We start from the raw sequence: 10,703 nt of genomic DNA on the forward strand, positions 1-10,703 counted from the left end.
CAGGGGATGTGCTGGTAGCTTAGTCAAGGAAGGACAGAGCAAAATGGATCCCATTTGTTTAACTGTTTTAAAAACTGACTGTAGTGCCCCTGGCAGCCCTAGAGACTGTGTTCTTCTGGCTACACACAAAACAGGAACAGCAGCCACGTGCCAATCCCAGTGCTGGAGAGCCCCGTAAAGGAGATAAATCCGGAGCACCCACTTCTGGGGATTGTGACAGGAACCTCTGGAGTCTGTGGATAGGCCCAGTCACGTGACAGAGGTCAGTAATCGGGGGTGTGGCCTTGGCATGGCGCTCCGGCTAACATCTGAAAGGTCAGTCTCTTCCTGGCCCTCTTGTGCGACATGGGTGTATTACAGCAGCAGATGGATGTTTCATCTGTGCAGGCAAACGGAACGAGGAAAGCCCCCCGAGGCTGTGTCTAGAAGGGAGCCTGGCGGAGAGACGCCAGTGCTTCCCCTTCTCCCTGGAGCCACGGGGTGTTGCAGAAGCACAGAAGAGGGTGAAATCCTCCCCCCTGGCACTGGACCCAGAGGTGCTGGGGATCCACAGTCCTTTCCAAAGGGAGCCTGGAGGGGACTGCAAAAAAGCCATTCTGCCCATGCAAGAATGCCCCAGTCCAGGCAAGAGAGCCGCTTGCGACCGGCTGTCATGCCCGGGTCGTGGCATTCTTGCCACTGGCAGAACGACGGGGGTTTTTTGCAAGGAAAATATTCCCCCCCAAGGAAATAGCTGCCGGGGAGAGCATTGGCCTTTACAGCCTAAAGCCAAATCATCTGAATGTGATCAAGTCCCGGATGAATTCATTAGAGGTCACCCGTCTCCTAGAGAGATGCATTCATGTAGCTCACATGCACACCCTCTTCCATTTATTCAAAACCCTATTATCCGAGTGTCGGCATTATCCCAACGCGCTGCTGCAGAGGGCATGACTCTAACGTATCTCACACTGTGGGTGAGGAAGGGATGTGGATAATAGAGCCGAGACACCCGGCCAGGACTGCGAGGAGGAGGCTGAAGAGCCCCTGGCTGCGGGGGAGGCTGCCCTGCTGCCGCTCGGCTCCTGCGACAGCACAGGGAGCCCTTGGCAGCCCCCCACTCCGTTCCCCACAGGAGTGAGCCAGCAGGGCTTAGCAGAGACCCCCGGCCAGGACTGCCAGGAGCTTGTGAACAGCTTGGCACAGCTATTCCTGGGCACACTGGTGCCCCAAATCCATCAGGTGACCCATGTACATGGGGGATTTTCCAGTGACACGGGAGCTGGAAAAGCTTCTGCGTATTGCACCCAGTGCAGGCCCCGCGCAAGCTTCCCCCATGGCGGTGCCCAGGCCCCTGGGTCCGGCGCTGGGCTCTGTTGTAATCCTCGGACCTGTAAACTGACCCTGATTGTGAGCTCACCTGTGAGGATGGTGAAGTGTCACATTAGCCTGTAACCATCAACGCCGATGGAAAACGCTGCCAAAGGGAGACAGAGGGACAGACTGAAGTAGTCCAGCGGTTCTCAAACTGTGGGTCAGGACCCCATTTTAATGAGGTCCCAGGGCTGCCTTAGACTTGCTGGGGCCTGGGGCCAAAGCTGAAGCCTGAGCCCCACCACCCGGGACTGAAGCCGGAGGGTTTCAGCCCTGCGCAGTGGGGCTCAGATTACAAGCCCCCCCACCCAGGCCTAAAGCCCTTGGGCTTTGGCTTTGGCCCCGCCACCCATGACAGTGGGGCTCGGGTGGGCTCAGGCTTCAGTCCCCCCCCTCCCCTGGGGTCACGTAGTAATATTTGTCATCAGAAGGGGGTCCAAAGAGGCCTCCTGACAGAACTCAAAGGCTGGGTTAAGATCATGCCTGGTAAACACGAGACGTGTGGGACTGGAAATCAACGGACCAAACCTAGTGTCAGAAATGAGACCTAATTGGTGCACAAAATAACGAGGGGATGGGCTGTTCTGCCCGTCGCTCCCTTTTGGAGTCCTTGAAAGAAAAGGCCTTTGCGGGAGGAGGGAGCAGAAATCAAGAAGAGGAGAAGCTGTCTGCCAGCAACGCTGCCCCAGGCTTTACCATCATGGCTGGGATTTACCACGGGCCTTTGACATCCTGATCCTGAGTGACATCCTGACCAGACCGGGCCAAGAGCGGGACCCGGGTGACATCACCACCCTTATGGGCTAAATCCCAATCACCTGGGATGTGAGACTGTCACACACATCCCTCCCCCAGGCCCCATGTGTCCTTTTCTTTTCCCACTTTAGCTCTTCCCTTCCCTCTCTCTCTCCTTTTGCCTTCTGGTTAAGAGTTTGGCTTAGCCAGCCAAGACTGTCTATTGACAGCACCGCCGTAAGCCCCTGACCAGTGAATCAGCTAAAAACAATGCCCTGAACAGCCTGACACAGGTACAAGTTTGCCAGGGCTCGGCATGGCTGATAAAATTGTGTGCCAGGCCTGTTTTTCCAGCAGTGAGGTTGCAAGTGAACGTCAGCGCCAGAGATGGAAGCTGTTTTCTCTCTGCTGTTCAGTTCTTTGCCCTTTAGTGCGTGTTCGTCTTGTCTGTCTTCTAGGAAACAGGATTGCACTAGAACAGCAGCAGCTCCAGCTTCTCTCAACCGGCTGCTTCTCTTTTCTCCCCAAATTACACTTACTCCATCTTCAATACCACCACCGAGCCGGTCCAGCAGGGGTTAGACGGGGAAAGGGAAGGGCCCACAGGTTGCTGTAAAACGAAAGCCTTACGTGGTATTTTACAGTCCAAAGACTTTAACTGTTCACCCTTCTTTTGCTTTATCTTTAATGAAAGGTTCTAAAGGAGGTTTAATGGTGTGTTTGCCATGGTGCTCAGCAGGCTGAGGTCTCTGGATCCCAACCCCCCAGCTTTGTTTAACACGGCTTAATGCTGGACAGTGACAGGGTCACGTTAACACCTTTGACTCGTAAGGCACCTTTATTCCATCAAAACACGTACAACAGCTCCCCCACTGCTCTGCCAGGACCCTTCAGTCCTGACCTGCAGTCCCCCCACTGCGCTATTCCTGTGCTGGGTACCTCCCTGCCAGGGCCCATCAGTGCTGACTTGCACCCCCGGCTATTCCTGTGCTGGGTACCACCCTGCCAGGACCCCTCAGTGCTGACCTACAGCCCCCCTGCTATTCCTGTGCTGGGTACCTCCCTGCCAGGACCCATCAGTGCTGACCTGCACACCCCCCCACCGGCTATTCCTGTGCTGGGTACCTCCCTGCCAGGACCCATCAGTGCTATCCTGCAGCCCCCACTGCTGTGCAACATCTTCACATGTGTCCCAATCACCCCTGGAACCGTCCCCTCAACCCCAGCGCGGTGTGTGAGCTTTACACAATTCTTCTCCTATGGACCATGGGCCCAGCCCGTCCCCTCTCCAGACACAGGGACGTGCCTGACGAAGCCCCAGCCCAGCTGCCCAAGGCCCTCCACGCACCATGCTCAGATACCAAGGGGAGCATAAAACCCAGAACAGAAGACAACCAACCCCCTTCCCTTGACAAGCCTCAAGAAGCTGCCTCAGTTTCCCTTCTTATATACTAGTCACCCTCCAGTCACAGGTTAAACCCAGGAGCGAAGAATCCTGCATCCTCTTCAACCAGCCGGGGGAATGGAGGGGGTGGAATGGAATTCAGCCAGGACCCCAGTGAACCCCTCTGGTCTTGCAGAAAGAGCCATGGCACCAGTGGTCAGGATCTTAGTTGTAATGTCTCACCTGCAAGGTGCGCCTCCTGCAGCACAGCGCCCCCTAGCACCACCCGGGGGCAGTACTTCAGCACTGACAAGGAGAAGAACGCCACCTGCTCCACCTGCTCTGTCACTCCTGGCAGCAGCTGGTTTTTCTTTCCCGGCCTCCCATTCAGTTGCAGATCGGGCCCATCGGTGCTTAACATAAGTGAGGTGGCAAGATCCCAGCCGCAGGTGAGACAGGTATGGCTGTGCTGTTAACACCACCACCACCCCGGCAGGATACAGGCCGCCCGTCTCTTTCATAGCAGTAAACAATCATCACTCTTTCCCTGAGAAGTTTGTCATGCATGATGCATGAGCCCTTATTAATACCCCTCAGGAAACCCATCCATTATTGATGCCAAACCTGAAAAGCTCTGCAAAACCACCAGCCAGTCGTACAGCGCGTGACGTGTCTCTGTATCACATAGGAGCATTGCATGCCCCTCTCTCATCCAAGCGTCCTCTGTCCCCCGTTAGCTGCCCACTCCGTGCCAAGAACGCTGCCTTCCTCTCTTTGTCCATTGGCCAGAATCTTCACGTTGCAATGCTGTAATGCGACATCATGATAATTGCCAATCGCCCCTTCTACTTCTACAGCGCTTTTCATTGGGGCTGGCCAGGTGTAACTGAAGGTAGAATTTGGCTCTGTGTCATTGCATGTGCAGGGAACACCTCACCCACTGCTGAAATGCACCCACTTCTGGGGTGGGATGCAACAGCTACTTAATGGTGGCACAGCATGATTTTGAGTTTGAGGCGTTGGTAGCAAGGCAACCCTGCCTGAGGTATCCTCATGCAGAGCAGGCTGCAGCATGACTGATATGCCTGCCTCAGTTTCCCTCCTTCAGAGAACCCAGTTACACTATACAAGCTGCCTTGTCTCAGCCCTACCCATCCTTGGGGCCAATGTATTGCAACATGGCCCAAGTAGTCCATAACCGAAGCTCCAAACCACAGCCCACCTAGCACGCCAGGACATGTAGTCCTTAAAGTCCTATGCTAGTTAGTCCATGTGGCACATACCATGCTCTGGTGCCTTCTAGGCGCTTCCTCAATCCTCTCCTGGTAGGACAGCTACCCCCCAGCCCTTCCAACTGGGGTACCACCCTTCGCTTCCCAGCAGAAACCCCCACAGCCTCCCTGCCGGGGGATCAGCCTCACCGGGGGAGCCTCTCTCGCTCCCCCAGGCCCTCTCACTGTTCTTCTGGCAGCAGGTCTCCAGCATGGGGAAGTCAGCAGCTGCATCTCCACCTTCAGCCTTGGCTCTCCAGCTTGGAGGTCAGCCAGCAAACCCTTCTCCAGCCTTCTTCTAGGAACCCCCTCCTGCCTCTGGCAGGTCTCCCCTTTCCCTGACATGGGCCGGCCAGTTCTGATTTACCAAGTCTCCCTCCCCACTATGGCCCAGGTGCCCTCTGTTAAACCTAATTGGTTGGTGCTGATCAGTCACATTTACACTGGACCTTGTTCCTTCTTAAAGGGCCAGTGTCACCCTGTGACAGAGGGATAGTGAATTATAAATTCTCCAGACTAAGACCAGAGTGGGATTTTTTGCAGGTGAAATGCCATTACCCAGGCTGGAAATGTTGCAAAACTCGCCAGAGGTCTTCTAACAACCACAATTGATCAGAGCCTTGGTTTTCATTAAAATATCTACCTAAAAACTCCCTCCTACTGTTTCAAAGGGAGGCGTTCTCCTTCACAGACCCTCCTAAACAATCTACTTCTTGTGCAGCGCTTCTGGCTCAGAATAACCACCCCAGAAGTGGCTGCACTGGAGCAACTTGATCCATCCCCACAGCAAAGCATTTTGGGATAGTGCCTTGTGTGATAGAAGGCACTATAGAGATGTAAGATAATTATTGCCCTTCCTAGGCAAATGACACCTCTTCATTGCCACTGGGCAGTTAGCTAAAGCATCACCCACCAGTTCCTGGAGGGTTAGACATGGCAGGAGGTACCGCCTGAAAAGGCCAGAGTGACAGACACCTGCAGCTGCCTGATTGGTCCACACCAATTATTTAAACCAGGAAGTTGGCCCCAGAGAATTGTTGGAGTGACAGTGCGGGTTCTGGCTTGCTACTCCTACAGAGCTAGTCTGTCGCTTGGTGCCCATCTCCTGCCTGGGATCCTGGCCCAGCAGACAGCACTGGCGTGGCCACCATCATGAGGTGGGCTCATGATACCAGGCCCTACCTCAGGCTGCACTCTAATGCCTTAGCAAAGGCTGTAGGGATGGGGCTGATATCCCTTAGTGGATCTGGAGAGGTGTCAGTGCTTCACACATGCCCATTACTGGCATGTTGCACCATCCCGAACTGGTGGTGACAGAGAAGGAAATCGATGCTGCTTCATCCCTCCGGGGAGCAGCAGGGAAGAAATCCGTCACTGGAGTAGAAAGAATGTAGACCCCGACTGCTGAGTCAGACACAGCTGGGCCACTAGTGGTTTGTGCTGCTGGGGGTGGGACTGAGATTGTGCATTGATTTAAGGGGGAACAAGACAGGCCAGGCATCCTTCGGACCCCACAACCATGCTCCTTTGCGGACGTGTTGGCAGCAGGGGCTGCTGGATGCTATTTAAAGTTGGGGCAAGGGGGAGGCAGAGAGGCCCCCCACACACACACCATCCAGTGTGTGGGTTCACAGCACCACACAGGTTTGGCCTGGCCCAAAAAGTGGCTGGGCCAGGGCCCAGGTAAACCCCCCTCACCGCCAGCTTTGCACCTTATGATGGCCAGCCCTGGAAGCCAAAGGCCACTGTTGATGCCCAGAACAGGCACCACACGGCCCTGGCCATACAAGCTTCCCACAATGCACCCTGCTACCACCTTGAACCGTAGGGGCCATGTCTAGGGATGAGGAGGGTTCTGTGCAGTTCTCTCTCCAGGGCTGGCTGCTGGTTCGGTCTTTGGCCTCACTGCAAAAGCTATCCACAAGGGGGCAACATGCTGCATGAAGCCAGCAGTCAGGGCAGCTGGAAAATATTGAAGCCGGTAGGAGCTTGGCCACTGCTTCTGTTGGGAACCCTGAGGCCGGGCAGTGATTTGGTCTGACGCTCTTGCAAAAAGCAAGAGGGTTTCACATTGAGAAAGAGAGGTGGGGTGGGGGTTTCCCCCCATTCAAATGGGCTTTGTTGTCATTTCTTTCTGAAGAGCCTCATGCATCGGGAGGATCTGGCTGCCAGGCGCATGGGGAACAGAACGGGGTTTGCTTATTGGCTAAATCCCAGGAAAAAAGCGGAGCCACTCAAAGGTCTTGAGGCCATCAAGCGGATCAATCGGTTTAGCAATTGACACGGCAGACCTGGGAGATGCAGAGCCGGAGAAAGCCACATGGCCCCAGTGGGGAAGTTATATGCCACTTAGATGGAAGGCACAGATTGTGTAAAGGGATTGATGATCCCCCCACTATATAAACCCCCATGTCAATTACATCACAAGTGAGCTTCAGCTCAAGAAGAGGCCTCTGAAAATCAAGAGCAGACCTGATGTAGGACGCCCCTTGGTGGGTGTGAAGCCGCTGTCTGTGGTCTCAATTCCCTATGGCTGCTGGAACAGCTCCTATACCGCTGCTTTCTCATGCAGACTGCTCAAGCCACGCTCCCTCTGCGGGTTTGTGGTGTTGATTATTTGCATTTCAGCAGCAGCTGAAAGCCCCATCGGAGATCAGGACCCCCTTGTGCTCGCTGCTGGACTGACACAGTCAGAGACAGACCTAGCCCCACAGAGCTCACAGTCTGAATAGACACAGGTGGGATGGGGACACCAAAGCAGAGAGAGGAGAAGTGACTTGCCCACAGGGCCGGCTCCAGCTTTTCTGCCGCCCCAAGCGGCAAAAAAAAAAAAAAGGCGGCAGCTCAAAGAGGAAGAGAGGGAATGAGGAACCTGCTGCCTAATTGCCGGCAAAGACCTGGTCGTGCCGCCCCTTTAAATTGGCCACCCCAAGCACCTGCTTCCTACGTTGGTGCCTGGAGCTGGCCCTGCTTGACCAAAGTCACAGCGGCAGAACCAGGATGAGGTACCAGGTCTCCTGACACCCAACTCGGTGCCTGGGCCCCTAGGCCCCAAGTGCTGAGCACTGCAGCTATTATAAATTACCGTTAGTGTCCTCGTTATGTATTTATACCGTGTCGTGGGCCTGCTCCGTGCTTTACACCCAACTAGAAAAGACCTGGTACTTGCCCAGAGGGGTTTATAATGCTGATCACACTTTGCAGGGCGGGTGAGGATTGAATGAGCTAGTGGTGGTAAAACCCTTCTGTGGGTCAAAAGCACCAAAAATAAATGAATGTCTGTGAAGTGCTTTGGAGAGGGAAGGGCAATATTCGTGTTAAATAGTCTCACTGTAGTGACCCTTGTTTGTCTCGCTGCCATCGACTGGAGGGAACCAGAACAGTGTGCCATAGGCCCCTACACTATTCAGAGCAAGGAAGATTCTCCTCAGCTCAAGTAGCAGGGTTCCTGTGCTTGTGTACAGGGGGGATCTGAGCCCTGGCTACTGCGTGGTGTGCAGCTGATGACAACTGTCATTTGAGAATCTCCAGTAAGTTAGAGCAATATGGGCCCTATGACACACACTTCATCCAACAGAGGGCACCCGCACGCTGTCCATTGCAGTGCCACAATGCCACTTAACTCTTCCCTGGCACTTTCCTTCCCTGGGCAGTGGTTCCCTGAGTTGGGAGATGCAGCATGTTGCATTATTGATACCTTCATTATGGCCTAACCACACAGTGTTTTACTGGGGTCAGGCAAAGCCGCCCATGGGCAAGGGAGTCAGACACCGGGAAATGAATAAGAACCTGACATTTCAAGCAGGGTGATTGGCAGCTAGACCAAGTACAACATAACCCGGTACTAGGTGCTGTTCCAAGCTGCAGGGGATCCCAGCGGGGCACCTGGGGTGTCACCTCCTCACGCCAGGCACCCCCGCAGCCCCAGAGCCAAGGGACCTTGCAAAGGGGGGGGGTGGATTTCACCTTCCCCGAGCATGGCCTGGCGAGTTTGCAGACGCTCCCTCGCGTGGGGCCCCATGTGGCTTCCCAAGGCGGAGGGAGGGAGGGCGCCCCTGCAGCGGGGAGGGCGGGGGGTGATCAGGGGGCGGCGGGAGCGCGCTGCAGCAGGCGGAGGCAGAGCTCGGCGAGGCAGGCCGGGGGGAGAGAGGCGCACACGAGGCAGAGAGTCTGGCTGCAGAACCGGCTGGGATGCGGCGGCGGCGGCTGCATCCTCCTCCCCGGCGCTCCCCGGGGCCCAAGCGCAGTCCAGCGCGGGAGCGGCTGGGGGGCAGGTGCAATCCCTGATCTGCTGCTTCCCCGGCCCGCGGGTCTCCCCTGCCCCGGCTCCTCTCGCTCAGCCGCTGCTGCTCGCCTGGAAATGGAGGTTTCTCTGCAGCGAGCTGGGCGCTGCTGAGTTCATCACACGCCTCCTTCTCCTCCTCCTCCCGGGGGGGTGTGTGCGCGTCTGGCCCCGCAGCCCCTCGGATGCGGCCAGGCTTCCAGCGCCCACCAACAAAGGCTGGGGGCAGGACAGCCCTCGCCAGCGGTGCCGGTCCCACCCTCTCTCGGTTCCGGCGGCGGGGGGATTGCTGCCCTCTCTGGAGGAGCCGGGGACAGGTATGGATTGAGCAGCGTCCCGGGCATTGGCATCATCCGCCGCCGCGGGCGGGCGAGCGAGCCCGGCTCCCGGGGGAGAATTCGGGGGGCTCCTCGCTGCATCCCCCCTCGGAGCGGAGCGTGGCCGCAGGCGGGGGGCAGCGTACCCGCTAGCAGGTAAGGAACGCACCGGTCCCCAGTTTGTTTAAAATGTCTTGGCGGAGGGGGTGGGAAATCGGCACGTTTCATGTGCAGGAGAAATGCCCCGGAGAGGGAGGCTGAGGCTCGAGGATTTCATTTTCAGATTAGATCAGCACACACGTTTATTGCACACGCACCCTGTCTGTGCGCTGACACAGGGGTGGTTTGCACTGGGTTGCAATGGAACAGCGAAGATGCTGCTGATTTTTGCAAGAGCCTCCAGAAGGTGGGAAGAAATGGAGGTAAACAGAGGCTGGGGTAACCAGTAGCAATCGCATGCTGGATGTATGAAGCAAGGTCTTTTCTTCCTTCCCCTTCACCCCCATTCTGCCTGTAAAAATAAATAACCAGGCAGTCATTTCTAGATGGATGGTTTGCATGATTCTCTGCTTCACTGGTTGTTAATTTAAAAACATAACCGATTTTTAAGGCCGAATCGGTGGTGAAACTCAGGTGTAACTGATAGAATAATACTGGTGTCAATTTCATTTTCAAACCAGTTTTTCCCTGGGAGGTGAGCTCAATCTGCATGCATGCACAGTAATGCATTGTCGATGATGTTAATGGTAGGAATGACTCCAGTCATGATTCTATTAAATCCGGAGCATTGTTCATGTTATGAAGAGACAGTTTTTATGGTCAAGATGTAAATCTCACTTGCTGATGACCATCTGTGCATGGCACCCATAGGAGGGGAGCACTCGCATCTTGTCATCTCTCGAGATACAGAAAAAGGGCCAGATTCCGCTCCCAGGTACACCAGCATAAACCAATAAAAACTCCCTTGGTGCTGATGGAGCTACCCTAATGTAGGAGGAGATTTAAAAACTGGGCCATAAAATGTTCATAGCCTCATGCTGAATTCTGTAACTGTTATTAAAGCCGATAAGCATCCGGAAGTATGAAAGACACTATTAAAATAAAGTTATAGGCAGTGTATTGTGTGTCATGGAGTCACATCAGCAGACTGTAGCAAGTGGTAACTCATGTGATAGTACTATATTAAAATGCAGAATAGCTGATTTGTGTAACTCCTGCAAAATCTAAAATCAAGCTGGTGAAGGACCAGAACGTAAGTGTCCAACTTGGACAGTTACAAATATCGGGAGATGCTATAAATTCTTCCAGCATAAATGATAGGGGTATTTCTTTCCCTGGATGGTTTTCACTAAAAATGGATC

The 10,703-nt window shown here is 54.7% G+C and overlaps 1 long non-coding RNA gene across 1 annotated transcript; it reads right to left on the reverse strand.

Annotated features, from left to right (window-relative positions):
- Positions 1-2,262: 2,262 nt before the first annotated feature.
- Positions 2,263-5,069, reverse strand: LOC120406914. Its single transcript, XR_005599659.1, has 3 exons — positions 4,894-5,069; positions 4,097-4,279; positions 2,263-2,698 (listed from the first exon to the last, which is right to left on the reverse strand). It is a non-coding gene; the product is annotated as an uncharacterized LOC120406914 (long non-coding RNA).
- Between the last annotated feature and the right edge of the window lie 5,634 nt (positions 5,070-10,703).

Source organism: Mauremys reevesii, linkage group 5 (genome assembly GCF_016161935.1).
Source record: "Mauremys reevesii isolate NIE-2019 linkage group 5, ASM1616193v1, whole genome shotgun sequence".
NCBI lineage: Eukaryota > Metazoa > Chordata > Testudines > Geoemydidae > Mauremys > Mauremys reevesii.